Genomic DNA, 25,822 nt, shown 5'->3' with positions numbered 1-25,822 from the left:
GCCCGAGGGTCCTCTCTGGCTGCCCCAGCCAGCCCAGCCCCTGGTACAAGCCAGACCAGAAGTTCCAGGGTGTTACCCCTCCAGTCCCCAGCTGCCCTCAGCCATGCCTGGTGGACACACACCCCAGCTCCTGTGCCCCTCCATGGGGATAGCTAAGGTGTGTTCCATTCCCCATACTGCGGACCCCAGTTCCCCACAGACACACCCTGTAGGGCTTTTTCTCCCTTCCTTCTCTCACTTCCCCTCTCTTACTGGGTCACCTAACCATTTGCACTGACATCTGTGCCAGTGGGAACTCAACCTTGAGAACGCCTTTCAGAGGCTTAACACATATTCGTGCTGAGCCAGGTAACTAACCGCTTGGGCCTGTCTTAGGCAAAAGAGGTGTGACCGCAAACAGACAGATCTGGCCCCAGACATTGCAGAGGTCAGCCTCACAGACACAAGGACTGCTGAAGCACTACTACCAAATTTGCAATTTGCTTTTAAAATATTTGAGTTCCTACCATGGGCCAAGCAGTGTGCCAGGGTCTGGTGATATGGGGTTGAGTTAATTAGACAAGAATTTTCTTTACCAGGGTATACGTGCTGGTGGAGCTATCCAATGACTAAGAAAAAAAAAGTAAATTGTAAGTGTTATGCAGAGTGTAATGTGTTACTTTAGGTGCTCAGGGAAAGTCATGTTTAGGCTGAGCTATGAATTATACAAAGGAGCCAAATGGATACAGGTAAGACAGATGGGCCGGGCGTGGCGGCTCATGCCTGTAATCCCAGGACTTTGGGAGGCTGAGGTAGGTGAATTGCTTTAGCCCAGATGTTAGAGACTAGCCTAGACAATGTGGTGAGATACCGTCTCCTCAAAAATGTAAAAATGAGCCATGAATGATGATATGTACCTGTAGTCCCAGATACTCAGGAGGCTAAGGTGGGAGGATCATAAGCCCAGGAGGTTGAGGCTACAGTGAGCCATGATTGCGCCACTGCACTCCAGCCTGGGCGACAGAACAAGATACTGTCTCAAAAACAACAACAACGAAAAGACAGGAGACCACAGATAGAGGGAGCAAAAGCATGAAAATGGGAAGCTTTCTCAGAGTGCTATGAATGGAGCGACTTCCTGGAAGCTGGGCAGTGACTAAGGGCAGTGCCTGGTACAGAGTGTAGGCTCAACCTGGTCTTGGGATTAGGGCAGAATTCTCTGCAGAAGTAAGGAGACATAAATCTGAAGAATCAGAAGGAGTAATTGAGGACTAGGAAGAGAAAGAGACTTCCAGGCAGAGAGAACAGCATATGCAAAGGTCCTGAGGCTAGAGACTGCCCAGTACATTTTGACTGGCTAAATAGGAATTAAGGGGTAGATGGCTCAAGATGAGGCTAGAGGGGTAGTGTGATTGATAATCTTATTGTTCAGCAAATGTTCACTCTTCTCCCTGCCCATTTAGGGAACAGGATACTTCCCCTGCCCCACTGACTTGAGGCTTGTCCTTGTGACTTGCTTGAGTCAATGGAATATGAGCAACTACAACATAAGCAGAGGCTTGAAGTGTGCAATTCAGCTTGGTCTCTGGCATTCCCACTGTTCACCGTGAAAAGAGCATACCCTGGTTAGCAAGTAAAGCAGATTGAGGTCGATCCTCAGCCTGGAGCTAACTGAACTGTACAGTCAGTGGAGAGAATCAATAGTCATTTTAAGCCACCAAATGTTGAGGTGGATTGTTATGCAGCATTGTTTTGGTAATAGCTGACTAATACAAGTGGGTAGGGAACCAATCCTGCAAGGAGGCCACTAGGAAGTTATGTACGAAGCTCTTGCTACCTGCTCAGGTTGGTCAGCTGGGTTGGGAGGTTACTTCTATGCGGTTGTCCTGCAAAGATGATGTAATGCAGATGAGTGAATGATTTATGGGAAGCTGAAAAGTTGCCTTTTGGGTAAGATCAAGGAGCCAGGCTGCTGAGAACAAGCCTTCATATGACACAAATCTTAAGTTTGGCTCTCCTCATCTGTCCCAGGTGAAAGGACCGTCTGTGTGTATGATCTAGGATGTTTAGTGTGAAGTCAGGTCATGCTGTCATTTCCAAGGTGAACTCCTTGTGGGCAAAGATTTAACCGTGGACAGAAGTACAGGTAAATATGCTGACAGAAATGAAGAGAAGATGAGTCAAAATGGAGGCGTACAAACTCAGGGAATAAAATGTTATACCTTTCAAAGTGACAGTGGAAGGCTGACCACCATTTCGGCTCCTCCTAAAGGGGCTGCTGTCTCTTGAAATGCAAACTCCCAGCAGTATTGGTGGTTCTGGAATGGCAGCATCTGTTCTCCAAGGGAATTACAGGACAGAGCAGGAATCTTCAGTGTGGGGAGGAGATAGGGGAAAAAGAGGTGGGGTAGCTCAGACATGATCAGATGGGTCACTGTCTGGAACAAGCCATTTACAAAGGCCACATGAACAAAGTCAACCTTGATCTGGGTTGGCAGCTGGGTGGTGGTGGGGGAAAGAGCGCTATGTACTCAAAAGCCAGGGCTCCTATGGGACATTTCAGGAAAAGTTCCAGCCTTCCCTTGTCAGCTCTTGGAGTAACTAGATTTCCTTCCTCGTCTTAGAAAAATGCTTCTAGAGTAAATTGATAGCAACTGAAACAGTAGAAGCATCCAGTTTTTGTTAAAAATCCTGCTTTCATTACAGCTGCAAGGGATGGATCTAGAACTGATTTATGGAGCTTAGGGATTCTGTGAAGTCATACTTGGCCTTCACAGCAGGAGAGAGAGAAAGACAGAGAGAGGGAAAAGCAGTCAGAGGATGTAACCTCTCTACTCGCTTGGGATGAAAAAGCTCCTTCTCTCTCCAACATACACAGGCACAGATATCCTCCCAGGGGAGGTATTGTGGCCTGACTCTCACTTTGGGAAGATTCTTCTCCTGCTGCCTTTTAGGACCACAGCATGCTTTATCTCCAAAGGCTGGGCCCCTGTTTTATGCCTCCAGGGCAATTCTCTTGGACTCACCTTGTTAACCTGAGTATCACACCATTCTCTGTCTTGATGGTAGAACTAGAGAGTCCTGAGGCACAGATGCTCAATTGCTCAGGTAAATCAAATGGTCTTACATACTCAGCTTGGCAGAAGCTCAGAGCATGAACCAATTACTCCTCCTTTTATTCATGCAACATGTATTTATCCATTATCTACTATGCGTCACTCACTGGAGCTACAGAGGTGAAGGCACAGTCTGACCAGTGAGAACAATGCTTCTCAACACTTTTGATGCCACAGCACATAGTGAAAAGGCTCATTTTATAGGACATAACTCTGAGATACATGGTAGAATTTCAGAGTTTCTGTCTCTTTTCTCTACTTTACCTTCTTCTATTACCCTTGGTTTGTATGGACCACATCCCCAAAGGAGGGGGTGGGGGCTATTAATATGCTAAAATCCATACGGGTGGTGAACATGTTAATATTGAAAAATTCAAAATAATCGGAATGGCCTTCTTAACAGAAGCAGATCCTGAGACAAAGATTCAAGTGCAGTTGTTATTGTGTTGGGGAGTGTAGACAGCCCCAGGAGGGAAAGGAAAAGTGATATGGAGAAGCACAGTCAATCAAGGCAGGTTATTAAGCCAAGTACTGCTGTGGGCAACTGGAGCTTGCAGCTATGGAGAAAGCTCTGGGATACTGTGTACAGCACACACCTGAGTTGTCCCACCCGATGGGCAAGGGAGCTGGGGTATTTACACACCAATTCCCTCTTAATCATTGGTCAAGAGCTATTCCTGGCAGGTGTTAATTCTATGGCAGTTTTCCCTGCTGAAGTGATAGGCAGCATGGCATTCTGCAGATCTGAAATGCAGAACTGGCAGTGGAGTTTGGCTGGAACACATGGAAATGTTAGAGATATGGGCAGGGCATGGACAGATCCTGCTAGATGCATCAATGGGGGGGTTAGTAAAATATTTGATAACACATCCTTCAAGCCCAGGACAATGTGGAACTATATTCATTGACATAGAAGTGCTCAACTACACATTATTGAGTGCATGAAAGCAGCATAGAGAATATCCAGTAGAGTTAGACCATTGGATTGCTTATTTTTCTCTGTATGTAAATGTGTCCCACACACTGGAAGGCAAGGCCAGGACCAGGGTGAACCAAGCAAGGCTCTTGCTCTGGGGTAAAGTCTAAGGAAATGTCAAAAAGCTCAGTAATCAAGATAAATATTTCAATGCAACATTTAAAAAATATCAACATTAATACAAAAATTCCATGATGAACAAGGTCAGGAGCTGACCTCGTATTTGCACAACTCAGCCGCATTCACTTCATCCTAATCCCAGCCCTGTTGTATTCTGTCTCCCTAAAATTTTGACCATTTGAGGCAGAGGAGAGAGAGGAGTTGGAGAGAAAGTCTGATTTCTTTCCTCTTCCGGCCCACCAACCTCTTGCTTGTGCCTCCCTTGGTCAATTCCAACCACAGCTAACATTAGAGCCTTAAAATATCCACCTCCGAAGGACGGCCTCTCCTCTCCTCCTTATCCCCATTCTGTCTCCTCTTTTAGCCTCTACCCCCGGCACAGAGCAGAGCAGCTAAAGGGCAAGGACTGGCATGGTTCCCTCAGGAACCTGTAATAATTTGCAGGCAAAAAGAATCGGTTCCCGAACAGGCCAACAAAAGCCCTAACAACTGAGACGTTGTCTTCCAGGTGCAGGTCAGCAGTGGCCAGTTAACTGCACATGTTAGTTCACAGTCCTCTGGGGTGACAACCTTGGGTCAGGCTGACCCGGCCAGAGAACACAGAGCCAAACGCCAAGTAATCAAAGCCAGTTTGTTGAAACCAAGCCATCTTGACTCCTGTCTCCCAGACAATCGGGCCACAGCCAAGAGTTTCCTACCCCTGCCTCCTCTGGGAGTCTGCGTTCTGTGGGCTTGTGCAGCCGTCCCCTTCCCAAGTTGGCTGATTCTCAATTAATCAGGGATCGGGACCCAGTTTATGCTTCCTGCCTCTAGTAGCTTCCACTTTCCTCCCTCTGGTACTCTTACACCTGTGGAAAGATGGAGAAAAGTGAGTTCTGTCTGGTTTTTGCAGGGCAGCAATCAGAGAGACCAAAGTAGCTTGGTTAGGAGCAGCAGAAACTGAAAGGCCTGGCCTCCGAAGATTCCATTGACTCTAAGCAGCATTTTTTTTTTTTTTTTTGAGATGTTGGCTCACATCAGTGCGAACAAAATCATGTTTCTGTCTCAACTGAGTCATTTGGCTAAAGCATTAATTTCACAGCCAGCATTCACACTGACACACACGACCTTTCGTTTTCTTCCATGAAGAATTAACACACAATGACTTGTTTTCAGGTCCCAGGCCACTGGCAACGGTGGCCTTTGTCTTGTTTGTCACAGTGGCTTTCATTCCCGTCCACCTGATGTGCCTGTGATGAACACATGAGGCTGCTGCAGAGGCAGAAAGGTCGAGAAAGGAGGGGGAATTTTGCAGTATTCCACAATGAGCATCAGCACCTTGTTAAAAACAGAACCAATCAGAGAAATGCATCATTCCCTGGATCTGGTAGTCCAGTGGGGTAGAGGAAGAGGGAGGCTTTGATCTATACATCTTCATCACACTTTGGGCCTGGCACACCGGTGACCATGGGATTCCTGGCTACACCACCTACCTGTCTGGACATCTTTGGACAAATGACTTAATCTCTCTGAGACTCAGTTTCTTCAACCACAAAATGAAACATAGTAGGACCCGCCACATAGCATTGTTGTGGCGACTGAATAAGATCATGCCCTTGGTCACAGTATCTGACAAAAAGTAAGAGCCTCATAAATGCTGTCTTTTGTTATTATTCATGGAAAAGTCCAGTCCAGAAACTTCGTTTTAAATGTCTGCTCCATTTTTTCCAGGGCTTCCTCAGCAAACCCATAATTCTGGGTCTTGGTAAAACACTTGCAGTAAATGTTTACAAGGTTGACATAAGCATTGCATGTCAAAACCCAAGAAGGATGAAAGGCCAGCTGAAGAAGAACAATCCTTCATCTGAAATCCCAGCCCACACCTGTAATCCCAGCACTTTGAGAGGCCGAGGCAGGCAGATCACTTGAGGTCAGGAGTTTGAGACCAGCCTAGCCAACATGGTGAAAACCTGTCTCTACTAAAAATACAAAAATTAGCTGGGCATGGTGATGCACGCCTGTAGTCCCAGCTACTCAGGATGCTGAGGCATGAGAATCACTTGAACCCGGGAGGTGGAGGTTGCAGTGAGCCGAAAGATCATGCCACTGCACTCCAGCCTGGGCAACAGAGTAAGACTCTGTCTCAAAAAGAAAAAAAATAAGAAAGAAATCCCAGCCCGCTTTGTCATTCTTAGCTTGGCTCATTATTCTTTCTCTGCACTGACCCTGACCCACCCCTTTTATGACCTTTCCACAGAAGAAAGTCCAGAGTAGGTGTTGAATAATTGGCATCTATTGTCTTTGGAGGTAGACTCTGAAACCAAGCTGTGAGGGCCTATACTTTATCTGGGAAGTGAACTAGGAGGTACTAGTAGGGGTGTGGGGAGATGAGGAAGGGAAGGGAAGGCAGTCCATCACAGTGTGTCATGAGCAGGTCACTCCTGTGGACAACTGGACTCATCCCACTACTAGTTACCTCTGGAGACGTTGTAGAGCACACCCCTGAGTTGTCTCACCCAAGTTGTGAGGAAGCTGGGGATTTAGCCACCAACTCCGATCAATCATGGGCTGCCAGCTACTCCTAGGGGCATGTATCTTGTGCAGAGTTGACAGTGGCCAAAGTGGAAGGCAGCAGTGGCAGAAAGGAAGCCAGCAGGTATGAACTGGTCCCCAGGAGACATGGGCAGGGCAGTGGTGGCTTTGGCTACACAGTCCTCATGTTGCTCAAGTTTAGCCAATCAATTGCATTTGACTCAGGAAATGTATTGCTTTGTTGGTGCCAAGTCTGATGGGATTGTGTCACTGTAGTGCCCCAGGACCGTGGGTCTTGGTCTCAGAGGCAATGTGATTTCCAGCCATCTGGGCACAGCTCCTGCTAACAAATCTGCCTCCGGTGGATTGTCTTTTCTAGAAGGCAGCCACAGAGACAGAGTTCCAGTGCTCATTCTTTCTTCGAGAGATCTGTAGAATGAGCCAACATCTGGTGCCTTGGGTATCTACGTGATAAGCATTCAGCTGAGACCAGCAATTCATCCTCTTAAGAGGTCACCAGACCACAGCTTTTGGTCAAGGTGACCTGACAGGGCTGCACTGACAACTAAAGAATAAAGCAGTGAGGTGAAGTCTGCTGACCTGGGGGCACCATAACAGTAGTCTCCAAGGCCATATTCCAGGACTTTCTATGTGTCTCTTGGTTCTAACTTAATAGCCAGCATTCATGGAGCTGCTTCTACACATGAGGCATTAAGACCAAATGTATTATGTCAAGAGATGAATGGTGTTAGCCCTGCTTTATAGATGAAGAAAATATAGGCATAGAGAAATCAAGTATCTTGCCAAAGTCAGAGAATCAATAAATGACAATACAGTTGAACCCAGGTCTCTCTGGCTACAGAACCCATAGTTTTAGCCAATATGCTATATTTTATTTATTGTACAGGTTTTCCTTGTTAACCCTGAAGGGTTATGTCCAGTAATGTGGAGCAAACTGGCTCCCTGAAGGTATAAGAGAGGATGGGAATAGCTGTGATTTGGAGCATCTGCCAATTTCTGTGGTGTAAATACTCCTACCATGGCCAATTTCAAGCTCCTTAGAATTTAACAAGTGGCTTACGAAATTCCAGAATGTGGAACAATTGGCTCCCACAAGCCAGAAGGAACCAGCTCCAGCCTTCCACTGGAGATACCACCCTCCCAGAGGTCTTCATTATCAAGGTTTCTAGAGAATATTGTTGAAACAGTTTCTTTCTTAGCCATTCCACTCCTTAAATCTTGCCCAAGAGCTCTAGGATTATAAATGAGATCTTGGTATCATTCATTCAACAAACATGAAGTGTCCATAAGGCATGAGGGGTGATGCCTCTTAGGGAGACACAGTTCTAAACTGTCTTAGGTCCAGTTTTCCAGGAGCAGACTCAGAGGCAAAGATATGTGTGCTGAATGAGGAAGTGTTGCAGGAAAAAACACAGGGTGGTGGGGAAGTCAGATGGGAAGGGGAAAGGAGCAAGCAGGGGTATGGTGGCAAGTCAAGTCCTATGAAGCAGCAGTCCCCAACCTTTTTGGCACCAAGGACCAGTTTCATGGAAGGCAATTTTTCCATGGACCAGGAGGGTGGGGGGATGGTTTTGGGACAACTCAAGCACATTACATTTATTGTGCATTTTATTTCTATTATTATTACATTGTAATATATAAAGAAATAATTATACAACTCACCATAATGTAGAATCAGTGGGAGCCCTGAGCTTGTTTTCTTGCAATTAGAAAGTCCCATCTTGGGGTGATGAGAGACAGTGACAGATCATCAGGCATTAGATTGTCATAAAGAGTGGGCAACCTAGATTACTTGCATGTGCAGTTCACAATAGGGTTTGTGCTGCTATGAGGATCTAATGCTGCTGCTGATCTGACAGGAGGTGGAGCTCTGGTGGTAATGCGAGCTCTGGGAGTGGCTGTAAATACAGGTGAAAATTAACTCTCTCACCTGCCTCACCTCCTGCTGTGCAGCCTAGTTCCTAACAAGCCATGGACAGGTACTGGTCCATGGCCCGGGGGTTGGAAACCCCTGCTGTGAAGGGTACTTTAGATTCAATCTTGCAGGGGAGCTTTGGAAAGAGTGGGGTGCATCTGGGGTGTCCTGATGAGGGGTGATATGACGAAGTATTTCTACTTGCAATTCTCACCACCTGTCATTGGTTAAGGGCTGTCCCCAGAGGGGCACACATTTTCAGGTACCGCCAGCACTTGACTGGTGCAGCAAGGCTCCAGTTGTCTGATGGCAGCCCCTGATGAAGAAGCGCAGGGATAGACTGGTAGGAAACAGAGTCCCTCAGGAGCTGGTGTAAACAGAAACAGTGAAGGGGTTAGGTGCAGAGCTCTGAGAGTGTCTACTTCACAGTCATTCACTCGACCAGCATTTACGAGAGCTATAGTGTACTGAGCACTGTCCTAGGTTCACAGGACCCAAAGATGAATGCAAACAGCCAGGTTCCCTGTTCTCAAGGAGCAACTAGACCCCGACGTGATCTAGTGAGAGAGCAGAAGTCTGAGCAATCCAGATGACAAACAGATCATTAGCAATTGGGATACATGGCTACAGGAAAACTGTGGGGTCATGAAAGAGTAAATAAGAAGACAGAAGGTGGATTGAGGTGGGTTAGAGAAGGCACTCCTCACAGTTTGGCAGGGAAACCCTAGGTATTCACTGAGGATCTCAAAAGAGTGTGCAGATGGACAGCTAGTCTTCTCTGGTCTTTGAGTTTTTTTGGGGGTACTAGAAGACCTGTGCAAAAACACAACAGGTACACCAAGACCACAGATTACTTATGGTGAGAAAGATTCATGGTTACATAAATCACCTACCCAAATTTATGTTGCAATGTTTTCCTAAGCAAAGCCCTATATACCACTCTAGTCCTTAAAACCTACTCAAGGTATGTTTATTCACAGAGATATTGGGACTTCCATACTTTTGGTTACTATGAAACCTGCAGGCTCTAGAGTCAGAGTGCCTGAGTTCAAAACTGGCTGATCACCTAAGTAGCTGTGTATCTTTGGACAAGCAGTTTAACCTCTCTGTGCCTCAGTTTCTTCATCTGCAGATAGCGGTAAATGTACCTACCTCACACAGGTTGTTTTGTAAACAGTAAATGGAAATGAGTTGATGCTTGCAAACTGCTTAGCACAGTCTCTGGGCATAGTCTAAGTACTAAAAAGGGAGCATTATTTACATTATTAGATATTATATTTGAACAGATGTCCTTGATATGGTGTTAAGTGAAAAAGTGAGATTTTCCAAGAAATAGTTTGAACGGATGTTCTCAAACTTTGGCCTCAGAACCCTACAACTTTAAAACTACAGGAGCCCAAAGAATGTTTTTAAAAATATGTATTTAAAATATTTATTAATTCAATAGAATAACAATAATAAACCCCTTATATGTTAACATGTATATCATATTTTTATGAAAAATAACTATATTTTCTTAAAAATTAGTAAAATAAAGTTGTATTGTTTTTACATTTTTGCCAGTCTAATCTTTTCTTTTCTTTTCTTTTTTCTTCTTTTTGAGACAAGGTCTTGCTCTGTGACCCAGGTTGGAGTACAGTGGCACGATCACAGCTTACTGCAGCCTCGATCTCCTGGGCTCAAGCGATCATCCTCCTGCCTCAGCCTCCCAAGTATTTGGGACTACAGGTGCACACCACACTATTTTTTTTTTTTTTTTTTTTTTTTTTTTTTTTAGCAGAGACAAGGACTCACTATGTTGCCCAGGCTGTTCTTGAACTCCTGGGCTCAAGTAATCCTCCCACCTCAGCCTCCTAAGGTGGTGTTGGGATTGCAGGCTTGAGCCACCATGCCTGACCTCAATTTCTGTCTTAATTGAAGACAGCCAGATTTGCATATATGTTCTTCATTCAATCTATTGTGATGCGTTGTTTTGGTTGAAGTATATTTTAAAATCCAGCTTCATACAGTTGGAAACAAAAGGACAATTTTAATACCCTCTTCAGAAAACTGTGGCTATTCTTTTTTGATACTGTACCAAAACTCAACAAGTGGTAGTTTTGTAATGGTTAGGTGCAACCTGAAATCTGAAACCCTATCAGTGAGCTTTTATATTTTATCATATTAAAATCAATCTATGTTGTGTTTTAAATGGACCTTTAACCCATGTGTGATTCTATAACATTATATCAACTATTTGGAAAATATTGGTTCACAGAGTTCCGCACATCTGCCAAATGTTGACACATTTTGTTATATAATATCAAAAGGTCACATGTGTTAATATCCATACTGATCTTATCAGAAGAGTCTTCAAACATGGGGAAGCCCTCACGCACATAGTGGAGGATGTAAGTTTTCCAGAAATTCTATTTTTTGATGGCAAGCTAAAATTTTTTCATGGGCAGCAATGAGAAAGCATGAGATTACTACCTAGCCTTAGTCTCACATAAACTCAAAGCTTCCCTCCCTGATTTCCCTCTTCTTCAGTCTTTGCCACGCACCAGAGGTCCTGTCTTTCAGCAACGCTCTTTGCAAGTGAGGTAATATTGTATTAGCTTTTGTGTGTCACTGATTTTTTTTTTCTTTTACCTTTTTCTATATAGTCTGGATAAGCCTATTGTTTCTGCATCTAACCCCGCTAGCTTCAAATTACTTTCTCCTCCTCCCTGTGGAATGGTGGGTTGGTTCCCATGAGCAGTCAAAGACAAGACAGGGAACAGTATGAGGTCACCTACTGAATAGTTCTTGAATCAGTCACCTTCCCCCACTCGTAGCCACCACGACTTAGCCAGAACCCACCATTTTCTTTGGCTGGGATTTTGACAACAGGCTCATAACAGGTCTGCAGGCCTCGAGTGTGGAGGCCTCGCCTAGTCCGTTCCCCTCTGACCAGCCAGAGAGCAAATCTGCAACAGTCCTGCCCCTGATACCTACTGCAACCTGGGAGAAAGGCACAAAGGAGGGTGCAAGGCCCATCTCCAGCCCCACACATGTGGACCCCACAGAACGCAAGTTCAAGAGCTGCCAACCCCTCCCATACACACACAGTTAGTTGCCTCTCAGATTGGCCTGCTGGACAAAGGCTGCAGCGGCCTCCCTGGAGAAGGAAGGGGGACAATAGAAATAGGTGTGCACAGACCCCAAAGGTAGGTTCAGGGTGTTTGGAGCAGGAGTTCCAGGTATGTAAAGCATGATGCATAAAGAAGTAGGTGTAGGTTCCAGGTGGCATATCCTTTGGGATCACCGACTCCTCAACCAGGTTGTTAGGGAGGCTGTGGGGTCCAGGGCAGAGTCTTATAAATCACACCCTAAGCAAGAACCTCAGGTGCCCATGTCTAAAGGTGTAACGATGTACAAATCTAATCTACACGACCCTGCATCAAGCCCCTGAATGGCTCCCCATCACCCCATCACCCACAGGATCAAGTGCCCATGCCTTGGTCTACCAGGCCTCTCCCCATCTGGCTCCTGCCTACCTGTCTTTCTTGCCCTTGACTGTGTCTGGCTCTGATCCCTAGGTGCCCCATGCTCTCTCACTGCAGGGACTTTACAGCATGTGACCTCCTCTGGGCCTTGCCCTGGATGACATCTCATCTTTGCTGTGCTCTGCTTGGGGATCATTCTTCCCTGGCACCCCAGTCCCCCAGCTCTAGCCTAAAGTCTGGGTTGGCTTCTGGTCTTCGGCCTTCACAGCTTTCATATCCTCTCTGTCCTCCACCAACCACAAAGTATGACAGCTAGCACTAGGCAGTGCTCACTGCTTACAGCTAAGGGTACTGAATGCTTCCAGTAACTCTACGACATGCATGCTGTGTTTATGCCCATTTTACAGATGAGGGAACTGAGATGAAGCATAGTAACTAATTTGGCCACAGGGCCAGCTAATAAGAGAGTCAGGCTCTGAGTTTAGACACCAAGCTTTTAACCACTGTGCCAGTGATTTTCGGTCCTTAAACTTTTGAGTACAGCAGAATCACTGGTGTGTACACGATTGATGTGCAGCAGAGGGGAGGAAGTAAGTTTATTAAAGTGCAGACTCCTGGGTCCCACCAATCCAGAGATTCTGATTCGATAGGTCAAAGGTGGGGCCCAGAAATCTGCATTTTCATAAGCTCCCCAGAGGATTCAGATGCAGGCGTTAAGGGGAACCACACTTTGAGAATCACACGCTTTCCTGCCTAACCGCAAGTCCTAAACTGCAACCCGTAAAATATAATTAGGCCTTCTGGGCTCAGCAGGGCCCCTGAGAAGGAGGAAGAAGACACTGCGTGCATCTAGCAAGTTCTCCACGCCACCTGTGGTGGTGGTTGGAGTGGGGAAGGCCTTTCCCTGGGGGGAAGATACACACCCTGGTTGCATCATATAGACACAACACCAGAGCCATAATCTGGGGTGTCCGGAAGCCAGCACACCCTTCACATTTCTGTGACAGTGTTCAGTTCTGGCTTGGCTATAACTGCTTGGAACGTGGTCTGTCTGCCCCACCCCACTGGCTGCTGCTAGTTAACTGGAAGCTGTGGCCAGAGGGAGTATTGGCTGAGAACATAATTAGGGAGCCCATTCCCAGCCGACCAGCAGGAGGACTTTTGTACCTTGTCCATCTCTTCCCTGAGACTTGTCAAGACACTCAGTGGTTGGTCAGCAGCCCTGGCTTGGGCACCGTAAAGCAGGGAGGATGAGGGGCAGCAAAGAGGACTATGTGGGGACCTCAATGGGTGGTCTCCTTCAAGCCTTTCCAGCTCTGCCCGCAAGAACATTGTGACAAGTCCTCTCCTTGGAAGGAGGAAAGAGATGTGTCCTCAACTCAGGGACACCTGGGGTGATCTGAGACACGGCCTTTCTTTCACCCCATTGTTTCCTCTGCCATAATTTTCCATTTTCCCCTGCCTTTCTTTCTTTCCTTTTCTTCTTCTTTTTTTTTTTTTTTGAGATGAAGTCTCGCTCTGTCGCCCAGGCTGGAGTGCAGTGGTGTGATCTTGGCTCACTGCAACCTCTGCCTCCCGGGTTCAAACTGTTCTCCTGAGTCAGTCTCCCCACTAGCTGGGATTACAGGCATGCACTACCACACTCAGCTAATTTTTGTATTTTTAGTAGAGACAGGGTTTTACCAAGCTGGCCAGGTTGGTCTCGAACCTCCTGTGATCCTGACCTCAAGTGATCTGCCCATCTCACCTCCCAAAGTGCTGGGATTACAGGTGTGAGCCACCGCGCCTGGCCTCCCCTGGATTTCTATTCCTTTCTCACTCATCTTCTTCCCTCTGTCTCAGCCCACTTTACCTTCTGAGAGAGATTATTCTCAGAGTCCCCAGTGAGTCATCTGTAGCCAGGTTGTGACCTCCTGACCAAGCAGGGCCAATGGGATTTCCCTCCCAGTGACCTGGCCTTGGGGCTCAGACTTACGAATCAAGTCACTTCATGGACTAAACCTTTAAGGTGCATAGACTTGGGCTGGAGCTGCCTGCACTGGGGTGGCTGGGGTGGCCATGCTGGGCAGGCATTCAGGGGTCACATGTTCTGGTGTGCAAACAGAAAGAGCTCGGGGCTGGTCTACAGCAAAAAGCAGGCAAAGGAAGCAGAGAAAGAGAAAAGTGCTCCCTAAGAACCCAAAGAGAGAGGAGGAAATGCCCATTTGCTTCCTTCCAGCTTTCCAATTCCCAGCACCAGTCTGTTGTGAAGAATTTCTAGTCTTAAGCGAGAGGATACCCAGATGAATGCTTGTCCTTGTGACCCACAAGATAACCTCACTCCTCAGGACTGCTTTCCCTGTGTTTAAGTTAGCTCAAGCGAGTTCGTTTTGGTCAAGCAAATCATCCCTGATGAAGACAGCCCTGCCAGGAGAGGTGAGTCCTGGGCTGACACACCCGGTGGGTTACAAACACTGGCTGAGCTTGGGGCTGTGCCAGGCATAGGATTTGATGAGCAACGAAAGAGATGCTGTCCCCACTCTCTGGGAACAGTGAGGGTGGGAGGAGTCAGAGGTGCAGACAAGCAGGATGGGGCTTCATCCTCAGGGAACGGCAGTGATAGAAGCTTGAGCAACCATCGTTCCTATTATGTATGTTAAGCAGAAGGGCTGGGGGCAAGGTCAGAATGCCAGGATTCAAACTGGAGATCTGCCAGGGGCTAACCATGTGGCCCTGCGCACGTTTCTTAAACTCTAGAGATTTCGATTTTCTCAGCTATGACATAGAGATGGTGACCCTCAGAGTGCACTTATACTTAGAACAATGCCTTGCACTTAGGAAGTACTTGGTATTTGTCAGCTATTATTTTTTTCTCTCGGTGTTGGGGAGGGTGCTGGGTAGAGCCAAGCATCTTGAATTGTAGTAGCAGGGCCATATCACTGAAGATTTTATAGATCCAGCAAAGGAGTTTTGATTTTATGCAGAAAAACTATGGGAAACTAGAAGAATTGTAAGCCAGCAAGGGGCCCTGTTAGATGAATGCTAGAGTTTTCAACCAGCCTCCAATGTGAAGACACTGCTAATTGTTACAACCTGGCCAGGGGCCAGGGAGGTTCGACTGGCCTCTGGTGGGTAGAGGCCAGTCTACCCACTGGTAGATAGTGGGTTGCCACTAGCCATCTTACAGGGCGTAGGGCAATCTTGTAAAACAAAGAAATATTTGGCCCAAAATGTCAATAGTGCCAAGGTGGAGAAAGCCTGGATTAATGTATTATAAAGAAGAGAAATTCTCAAAGAACTTAACACAGAGCTACCATTCAACCCAGCAGTCCCATTACTGGGTATATATCCAAAAGAAATTGTTCTACCAAAAAGATACATGCACTCGAATGTTCATTGCAGCACTATTCACAATAGCAAAGGCATGGAATCAACCTAAATGCCCATCAATGGTGAACTGGATAAAGACAATGTGGTACATATACATTGTGGAATACTACGCAGCCATAAAAATCAACAAAATTATGTCCTTTGGAGCAACGTGGATGCAGCTGGAGGCCATTATCCTAAGCAAATTAATGCAGGAACAGAAAGCCAAATACCGCATGTTCTCACTTGTAAGTGGAAGCTAAACGTTGGGCACTCATGGACATAAAGATGGCAGCAATAGACACTACAGAGTACTAGAGCAGGGAGGGAGGAGGACAAGGTTTGAAAAACTAACTGTGGGTACTATGCTGAGTATGGGGGTGATGGGATTAATTGTACCCCAAACCTCAGCATCATGCCATATACCCAGGTAACAAACCTGCACATGTACCCCCTCCATCTAAAGTTGAAATTATTAAAAAAAAAAAAAAAAAAAGAGAGAGAGAGAGAGAGAAGAGAAATTAATTAGAAATGAAACTTTCCCACCCCAGGGGCTCAGTTTCCCCATCTATCAAAAGACACACATAGGAGGATGTAGAAGGCTGAGTGCTGTGTGGCTTCCATGCCTGACCTTCCATGATATGCTTATTCTCCTGTTGCGATGGGCCCACTGTCCTGGACCCTTCTGATACCAGCTATGTGGTCCTGACCCTGGGCTCTCTGAGCATCTCATTACAGATAATCCTGACGGGGCCAGAGAGTATATGAAGAAGACAGGGCTCAAGATCTAGTCCAACTGTGGGATTAGATTCTGGCACCACCCCTTGCCAGTTATGAGACCCAGAACAATTTTCTTTGCCTCTCTGTGCATCAGTTTCTCCATCTATAGAGTAGGACTGATAACACCTCCCCAGAAGCACAGGTTCGAGGGTTTGCAAAGCTCTCATTCCAGCCCCTGGTTCATCACAGATGTTCCATCAACATCAGCTCCAACAATGTGAGACTGCTAAACACAAGGGGAAGGCGTGAGAAATGCAGCCAAGTCGATGTCCATTATCCATGGAGAAGTCATTGCAGACAGGCTCTCTCCAGAAGCCTGTGACAACCCCCATCAGTCAGAAGGAGCTCAGGGAATGTGTGCTCCTTTGAATATTTGCTTGAACTAATCAGGGAAGGAGAGCAGGAAAACAAAAGGAACCTTCAGAGTAAGGCAGGACTTGCAAACTCAGTGCCACGAGGGCCAAGGAGGCAGCAGACTGTAGGGTTAGGTATGAAATTTAAGTAGTAATTACTTGAGTGAATAGCACCAGAGACATGGAGACCAGAAGTGCCTCCCTCAATCCGGCCACTGCACTCCAGCCTGGGTGACAGAGCCAGACTCCGTCTCAAAAAAAAAAAAAAAAAAAAAAAAAAAAAGAAGTGCCTCCCTCAGAGGGGCAGGATGGCAGACCCGAGAGGCCGGGTGCTATTTCAAATTCCAGCTTGGCCACCCACCAGCTGTACAAATTTAGGAAAAGTGCTTTGCCTTTCTGTACCTCAGTTTCTCTATCCATAGAAATAGAGATACGCAGATAAAAATCATACCTACCTCAAAGGGTTGCTCTGAAAATTCACTATCTACAGTATATATAGGCACAAACATCAGTGTCCGACACAGGGTCAGCACTAGGGATGTCATTGCGGCTGGCTTCTGTTTCCATCTTATGATAACAGCACACAATCTGAATTAGCCTCAGTGTCAAGCAGTGTGGTCTGCAGACCAGTGCCATCAGCATCACTTGGGAGCTCATTAGAAATGCAAATATGCAGGCTTCACCTCAGACCTACCCAATCAGAAACTCTGCATTAATTGGCTAGGTAACTTCAGTTAGAAAATTTAACCTCTCTAAGCTGTGGATTTCTTATCTGTAAAATGGAGATTTCTAATATCAGCCACCTCCTCTTCTGCACTCGGGGCTCTAGGATGGCTCCGGCCTTTTGTCAGTTGCTGGGCTCTTTCCTGCCCCAGGACCTTTGCTTTTACCGTTCCATCTGCCTGGAATGCCCTTGGCTCTCCCCATGGCTGCGGTGCTATCTTTTAGGCTTCAGTTTAAATACCACCTTCTCGGAGAGGCCTTCTTCACCAACTCTGCCCCATCTCCCGTTAATCCTTGTCACTACACTCACTTATTTCCTTCAGGTGCTAATGACAATCTGCAACTCCCTTATTTTTGAGTCTACTTACTTGCTTCTTGTCTCTCTTCAACTCGTGTCATATACACTCCAAGAGGGCAGGAACTGGGTCTCTCTGTGCACAATGACTGGCACAGCGTGTGCGTTCCATAAACAAGTCTAGAAGGAATGGAAAAGCCTATCATAGAAGAACAGAGAGTGCTCATCACAGCACCAGGCGCAGGGTGAAGTCCCCATAAGAACAACAGGACTGTCCAGTTATTATCATAAAATAGGCCACCATGTAGCCCTGGGCTTCACAAACAGCTACGCGGAGCAGCACAGGCTAGCGGTGGCCTTTCTGTCCCTGGCACCGCGCTTAGTCTGCACTGTGTGACCCTCGCACACAATCATGTAACAGGGCTGCTCTGAAGAAGCTGCCTCATTAAAATATGGAAATAGTTGTCACGTTGCTATCACCCAGCCCAAGCCATCAAGTGCTCCAAATTGGTTTTTGCCATTTCATACGGCACAACATACATTTGTTAACTTTTCAAACAGTAAACACCACCTGCAAAGTGCCTTTAATATTTAATGTAACTATAAATTGTTTTGAAAATAAATCCAGCCATGTGGAAAAGCAGCAGAAGGAATGGGAAGCGAATCCAGGAACCTGCTCTGCATGGGGGCAGAGCGGGCTGCGGGGCTGAGCCTCCAATTACTGGTCAGGCACTTGGATGCCCCACTTCAGTGCTTTATGGGGCCGATGGGTAATGATTGCTTCCCCTCAATGCTCTGAGGATTCTGACCTCATGACAGTGCTTATTTGGTTCTCCAGAGGACGTAGGGTAAAGCTACAGAGGGGGTGCGCGGGTGCACCTCCACCAAAACCATCTTGGTGGGGAGCGCTGGTTAATGCCAACATTACCCATGGCCTTGGTGGGGAAAAGCATGTCAGCCATGAGCTCTTCTGGCCAAACCAGCTGGTAACACTGCCCAGTGTCATGGGATGTGTGCTTGGGGCTAGTGACTGGTCTGTGACAAATTAATTTGTCACTGCTCATCACATGCTGTATTTGCTCCTTCCTGTCTCTCTCTCCATCTCATTTCATGCACTATATAGAACTTCAGAAAAGTACCTGTTTCTGTCTTACTTCCCTCATAGGTCAAATTGGGATGCTAATGATACCTACCTCATTGCATTACTGTAGGTTTAAACGTGTGACTGCCTGTAAAGCGGTTAGGACAATGCCCAGCATATGGGGCCATTTTTAAATGTTTGCTGCACCGTCACCACTGCTGCTTCTGCCACTGTGAACAGACATCATGCCACCTGCTGCCTGTGGCCCTCTTCATTCCCACTGTGGCTGTACTGGCCTCCTCTTCATGCCTGGTGTCCTCCATGCTCCCTCTTGCCACCAAGCCTTTGCACGAGCTGTGTCCTCTGCCTGGAGCACTTTTCCTTTCTTTTTTTGCCCGGTTACTCTCTTAGCTATTGGCTCAATCAGCTATTAGGTTGGTGTAAAAGTAATTGTGGTTTTTGCCTTTGAAGGTGTGAGCAAAACCACAATAACTTTTGCACCAACCTACTGAAATATTGAACTTCAGGGGAAAAGCCAAGCTCTCTCCTCCTGGCATGTCAGTCACTGACTAAATCTCTGGAGCTGGAATGGTGGCATTCTCTGATTAGCACACACCAGTCATCTGCCCACGTGTGGCCGAGGCCAGAGGACCAGGATCAGCAGCCCCATCAGAAGCCACATGCCGTGCAGAGAGGGGCTGATAGAAGAGAGTTGCTCTTCTTGGCAGACAAAACCATCATTGTCCATTACAATGAGATGTGTGTCTTGGCAGTCACCATGGAAACCGGGTGAGGACCAACTGCTGTCAATCAGTGACCAGTTAGGCAGCTATTACTTTGATCCATGCTAGAAGAGTGAAGCCTGATGATTTGCAAGACATTTCGAAGATACAACCGAGAGAGAGAAAGAAGATAATTCTGAGGCTTCTAACTTGATACCCAGAAGAGTGAATGACACCACTGGTGTCTTATTATTGGCCTCATATGATGCAACTAAAAAAACTGGGTGATTATGGAGGGATCTGACATAAAGGTATCCAGCTCAGACTGGGAGACAATTTTGGGGGTGAAAAGGGAACCTAAAGTCTCTCAATTCATACCCTTTAAGTAGACACATACATATAATGCTGGCACTAATTCAACTAATTAGTAAAGGGGTGCTAATGCCATGCTAGCCATTGGCTGGCCCTTCTGGCCAAATTCAAAACTCATGTATATTATGTCCCCGGGCTCTCTTGATTCTTCTGGACTTGGCAAGGGCTCTGCTGTGGGTCCATCTTAGTGTCTGTCCCCTTGATTCCTGACTCTCCCAGGGATCATGTTCCCCTGTGTGAGAAGGCTGGCTCCCTTGTGGAGTAACTTCTGAATAGCCACGGAGTTATCAGAATGGCATGAGAACCCAGATGGACCCATGTACAGAGAGATGCTCTGTGCTCTGCCTCTCCCTATGCTATCAGGCATCTCCAAATAGCATGCCCCAAAGACTTCTCAGTTTTCCTTCCCAAACATGACCTCCTCATCTCAGTAAATGATACCATCATTCACCAAGATCCTCAAGCCAAAAGCCTAAAATGTGAATTCCATCATTCCCTTTCCCCTACACCCAAACTACCAATATATCTGGTTGGCCCAGGTTCTCCCCAACCAACATATATCCCCATCAACTGTGTTCCCTTCTAGTCCAGAGGCTGGCAAATGTTTCTCATAAAGGGCCAGATACTACAATGCACTATCCACATGGCAGCTAAAGTGATCTTTAAAAAGTAAGCAGCGGTTGTCTCTCTCTGGCTTAAATTTGCCCAGTAGCTCCCCATTGCCCTTAAATGCAAATTCAGTCTTTCCATACTGTCTCCACCCCTCCATGACCCGGTCCCTGCCTCCTCTCTGACCCCACGTTCTGCCCACTCTTTGTCCACACTGCTCCACACCCCCTAGTTTCCTTTCTACTCCCCAAACACTCCAACTTCTTTCCCTTCACTCTTCCCTGGGAACATTCTTCCCCCCACCTCCCCCACCAGTTCTCTCCACATCTGGGTTCTTTTTCATCAATTAACTCTTGCTGACTGGGCACAGTGGCTCACGCCTGTAATCCCAGCACTTTGGGAGGCTTAGGCGGGTGGATCACTTGAGGCCAGGAGTTCAAGACCAGCCTGGCTTGAACCCTGTCTCTACTAAAAATACAAAAATTAGCTGGGTGTGGTGGCACGCACCTGTAATCCTAGCTACTCAAGAGGCTGAGGCAGGAGAATCCCTTGAACCCAAAAGGCAGAGGTCGCTGTGAGCCGAGACTGCCACTGCCCTCCAGCCTGGGCAACAGAGCAGAGTCTGTCTCAAAAACAAACAAAAAAACAACAACAAAAAAACCTCTTGCTTCCCTGAAGAGAACCGTCTGACTCTTATCTAATGTGGCCCCGTCTTTTCCCCATTGTCCCATCTGAAATTATCTTATTTGTTCAACTGCTTGTTGTTCATCCTTCTGGAACATAAGCTCTGTGAGAGCAGGAACTTCATCTGTCCTCTCAGCACGCACATCAGCACGCTGTAAATCCTCAAATAGTTGCTCACTGAGCAAAGACAGGCTCCTGGTCTATATTTCTGGGCAATGCCAGATGTCTGTGCACCTCAGATTTCTCCAGCTTTCCCAAGCCCTTCCTATGCTGGCCCAGAAGAGGGCTGCCAAAGAGTTCGTTCCCTGCGTGTGACAAAGCCTGAAAGAAAAACACGCTGCTTGTCTGAGTCATTGTGCTTGTCCAGGGACCTCTGTGCAAACTGATTTGTGATTGCAAGGCCCAGCCGATAGAAGGGCGGCTCTTCCAACAGCTGGACTCTACATCGGAGCCTCTTTAACAACAGATGTGATGTGGTGGAGAGGCGGTGGGAGGCCGGGTCCCACGGAAGCTCCCATGCAGAAACCCTGCCGTCTGTTCCTGGTACTCCCTGACATGTGGTAGAGCTTACAGAGCTTAATTTCCTTGTTTCCAAAGTGCCCTCTCCTAGGCGCTCTCATAGCTCTCATTTGCTCACTCTCATCTCCCAAACCCCTGCCCCCCTTCTCCCTTTTTCATCAAGGCATTGAGACCAGAGACTGCTGGTTGCCACCTAAATGCTTTTTGTCCCTTCTTCCTTGGTCATAGAAGCCTGATTTTTTTTTTAAGATGGTGATGAACCCAGCAAAGAGACAACATTCACCCACCCCTTTTTCAGGTAGGGGTGGCCAGGTGATGATGTCTGGCTAATGACATATAAACAGAAGTGCCGCTGGAACTTCTGGGAAGAATGATGAAAGTAAGATGACTTCAGCCACTATCTTAGTCTGCTGGGGCTGCCATAAAAGAATGCCACAGACTGGGAAGCTTACACAACAGAAATTTAGTTTCTCACAGTTCTGGAGGCTGGAAGTGCAAGATCAGGGTACCAGCATGGTCAGGTTCTGGTGAGGGCTTGCTTCTTGCTTTCTGGTTTGCTTTTCTCCGTGTGTTCACATAGGGGAAGGGGACAGAGAGAGGGAGAAAGTAGGGGCATGGAGAGAGGCAGGAGAGGGAGAGAGGGAGAAAGGGAGAGAGGAGGAGAAAGACCCTTTTCCTCTTCTTCTGAAGCCACCAATCCTATCAGATTAGGATCCCACCATTATGACCTCATTTAACCTTAATTACCTCTTAAAATCCCTATCTCTGATATAGTCTCGTTGGGAGTTAGCTCTTCAATATATGAATTTAGGGGGGACACAATTCAGGTCATCACAGCCAGGCATTACATCATTTAGTTCTTCCCTTCCTTCTGCCTTCCTCCCACCTGGAATCCGATGTGATGGCTGGAGCTTCAGCAGCTATACTGGACAATGTGGTAACCTTGAGAATGAATGCCAGGTGCTGAGGCTGGAAGTGCAGAAAGATGGAAAGAACCTGGGTTGACTTTGTGGCACCATTATATTATCATGGAATTGTTAGGAGTTGCTTTATGTCAGAGCTCTGGTTCTCAGTCACCCTGTATATTAGAATAACCTGGGATCTTTGAAAAATGCTCATGCCTGGATGTCACTCCCAGAGATCCAGATATAATTGATCTTTTGGGGCGCAGCCTAGGCATCATGATTTCTTTTAAATGTCTCCTGGTGATTCTCATGTGTTAAGCTTGAGAACACTGCTAAAGAAAAAATCCCGGTGTAGGGGAATTGATTGTGTTTTAAACAATGGTATTTTAGTTTTGTTATGCAGACTAACTCAACTTCAATGAGAAATCTAATTCTAGAAGATGAATCACTTCCGTCTTCTAAGATTTTTCAGAACAAGCACCGCCCAAAGCCATCAGGAGACCTGGTCGCATCCTACCACATTCAAGAGTAGATATGGGTAGATATCAATTCAAGCTGAATGGTGACAGATCTGTGCAGTATTAAGTATAATTTTCTGTCCTTTCGCTCACATGAATAAAACAGTGTGTGTAACTTAAAATAAACTTCAGGATTAAAATAAGCACTCAAATTCAAAATAGTCAGATGTGGTACTTTTGTCAACAAACATCTTTTCTGAAAGTGAAATCCATTGGTAAGGATCATTAGAGGCCAATGAACTCTTCTTTCCTGTGATCCAAATGTCCCTCCTTGTCCCCAGCCCATGTGGGAAGAGCTCAAGGGGAGGAGCTCGGCCAGCTGGTGAGAGAGTTGGCTTAAAATAAACAGGTACCAGGGTTCAACTCTCAGCCTCACCACTTACAGCTGAGTGCTCTTGGGTAAGTCACTGAACCCCTCTGTGCTTCAGCTGCTTCCTGTGCAAAATGCAGTTCATGATTTTGTCCAGGACTCAGGACTGTGGCAAGGACTAAAAAGCAATGTCCAAAAAAGCATTTAGCATTATGCCTGGCCCATAGTAACTGCTCAGTAAATGTCAGCCATCATTCTTAGGCTATGGCCAGCCACTCTTCCCGAATGATGTGTCCTTCCCCTTCATTTCTGGAAAACAGTGCCAAAACAGGGCTGCTTTTATGAATAGGGTACTAAATGAGCAAACACATGTCTGGAAATAAAGGTAATTCATCCCTGGGGAGATAGCATCTCCCAGGTTCAGGGGTTAATGGGCTGGAGGATTCATAACAAACGGTGCCCGAGACAAATTGGCTGATGGAACTGAGCAGCTATTGTTGCTCAGACAGCTCTTCAGCTGTGGCCCATTTATTAGCATGGCTGCCGGAGAAACAAATTAAAAGGCAAGCCCCTCAAAGATAACAGAAATTGAGTGCGAGGGGCAAAACGCCCTGAAAGTTTGAGCCGGCGACAGAGAGGCCATGCTTCTTCATCTGCTGCCAACCTCCAAACACTGAACTCTGGAGGAGGCTGGACGGGAGCCAGCCTCTGACGGCGTGTGCTCTCTTCGGTAAATATGGGAACTGCCAAGAGCCAAGCCCGTGGAAAAGCACTTACAGATTAGAAGCAAACACATGGCAAGCAGGACCCTCTGCAATCGTAAAATGCATCGTGGAGGAAGAGGAAAGGAAACAAACCATTCTCTTTGGGACTGTCCATCTGGAAGCGTGGAGCCAGGATCATTATTACAAATAAATGTATCCAGCCCAGCAATGTCTGGGAGTCACTGGATGTTTTCATCCTCCTGGAACCTTTGGAAGAGCTCTGTCCACAAATACAGACTTCTGAAGCTGCAACAGAACCCTGGTGCTGGGACACCAGTTCTGCCCTTCACCCCCTGTGAATTGGTTTAGCCCATTTTCTAGGGAAGGCTGGGGAGTGGTGAGGGCTTAATACTCCAGAAGCTTTGTGAGTGGGGGTGTGAGCCTGGAAGGGAAGACTGGAGGCCTCGCAGGCTGTGGGATATGTGGCCAAATGGAGCATTGGCCTCTGTGCCCAAATGGCTTCTACTAGACTTTTCTAGGTGTGACCCTGGAACCATTTTTATCCTGGGGTGCTGACTAATAGATTCCTGGGTCCTACTTCAGACCTCCAGGATCAGCCTCTCTGCAGGGAAGTGCAGGGGTCTTACATTTAATATCGCTTCTTAGATGATTCCTATGCACACTAAGGAAGTGCTTCTCAAGCTAGAGCACGCGTGCGCCAGCATAACCCTGACAGCTTACTAAACACAGATTGCTGGACCCCACACTGACAACCACTCCTGATTCAATAGGTCCAAGGTGGCACCTGAAGATTTGCATTTCTAACAAGTTTCCCTGATGCTGGTGCTGCTGGTCCAGGGACTACACTTTGAGTAGCACTACAAGTCTGCAAACCCACTGAACTACAGGGTTTGCTCTCAGGCTGAGCAAAGTTCCATTTGTCAACAAACATGTACACAGCCCCAGTTGGGTGCAACAGCCCTCTATTCCTGGGCATCGTGGTGTCTGGGAGCTAAACTTTCACTCCTACGCCCCCAAAGGAACCTGAAGATGTTTGAGTTAATAATGACTCCAGGACGAGTTTGTGCTAGGACTTTCCTTGTAAAAGAGAAGGGTCTAAATAGTGGTTCTCAACTTTGAGTGAGATTTTAAAAACACTCCAGTGCTGGGGAAAAATGTGGGACCCGGGCATCATCCAGATTTTTAAAGTTGCTCTGGAGGAGTCCAACGTGCAGCCAGGCTAGAAAACCTAGCACAAACGTTGTTAACTCTGACTACCATCAGTAGCACCCAGGGAGTGGCTAGAAAGCATTACATTGGGCCCCACTCCTCCCTTGCGATTCTGACTTCCATGATTCAGGGTGGAGCTTGGGCACTGGCATTAAAACAAAAGCTCTCCAAATGTTCCACAGTGCACCTAGCGGCAGGGATCCAGACCTGCCAGCCTAGTGGAAAGGGACTCAGGAGCAGTAAATCCTGGGAAGGCTTAAGGGGTAGAATGAGACCAGAGACTGGGGCTGATTCATTTGGATCACCACAGTAAATGACAATGGTAAAGCAAGTCACAGTTGTGTAAAGCAGTTTTATGAAGTGCAATCAGAAGAGATTTCTTGTTCTTACCCCATAAACAACTGCACACTCAAACTCTCTTCCTTGCTGGCCTGAGCAGGAATTTGTTGGAGGGGAAGGGAGGCTAAAAGCTTCCTCTGCCGACTTCAGATGTGCCTCCTCTGGGATGTACAGAGCAAGGGGTGCCCCTGCCAGCCATGAAGCCCTATGCAACTGGGTTTCCAC

The 25,822-nt window shown here is 46.8% G+C and overlaps 1 long non-coding RNA gene across 1 annotated transcript; it reads right to left on the bottom strand.

Annotated features, from left to right (window-relative positions):
- Positions 1-2,637: 2,637 nt before the first annotated feature.
- On the bottom strand, positions 2,638-25,822 carry LOC126948896 (uncharacterized). The gene is made up of 3 exons (XR_007723567.1): positions 25,649-25,822; positions 17,678-17,784; positions 2,638-5,039 (listed from the first exon to the last, which is right to left on the bottom strand). It is a non-coding gene; the product is annotated as an uncharacterized LOC126948896 (long non-coding RNA).

The sequence above is a fragment of the Macaca thibetana genome, chromosome 2 (genome assembly GCF_024542745.1).
Source record: "Macaca thibetana thibetana isolate TM-01 chromosome 2, ASM2454274v1, whole genome shotgun sequence".
Lineage (NCBI taxonomy): Eukaryota > Metazoa > Chordata > Mammalia > Primates > Cercopithecidae > Macaca > Macaca thibetana.
The sequence above is the reverse complement of the archived record's forward strand: the minus strand, read 5'-3'. Positions and strand labels throughout refer to the sequence as shown.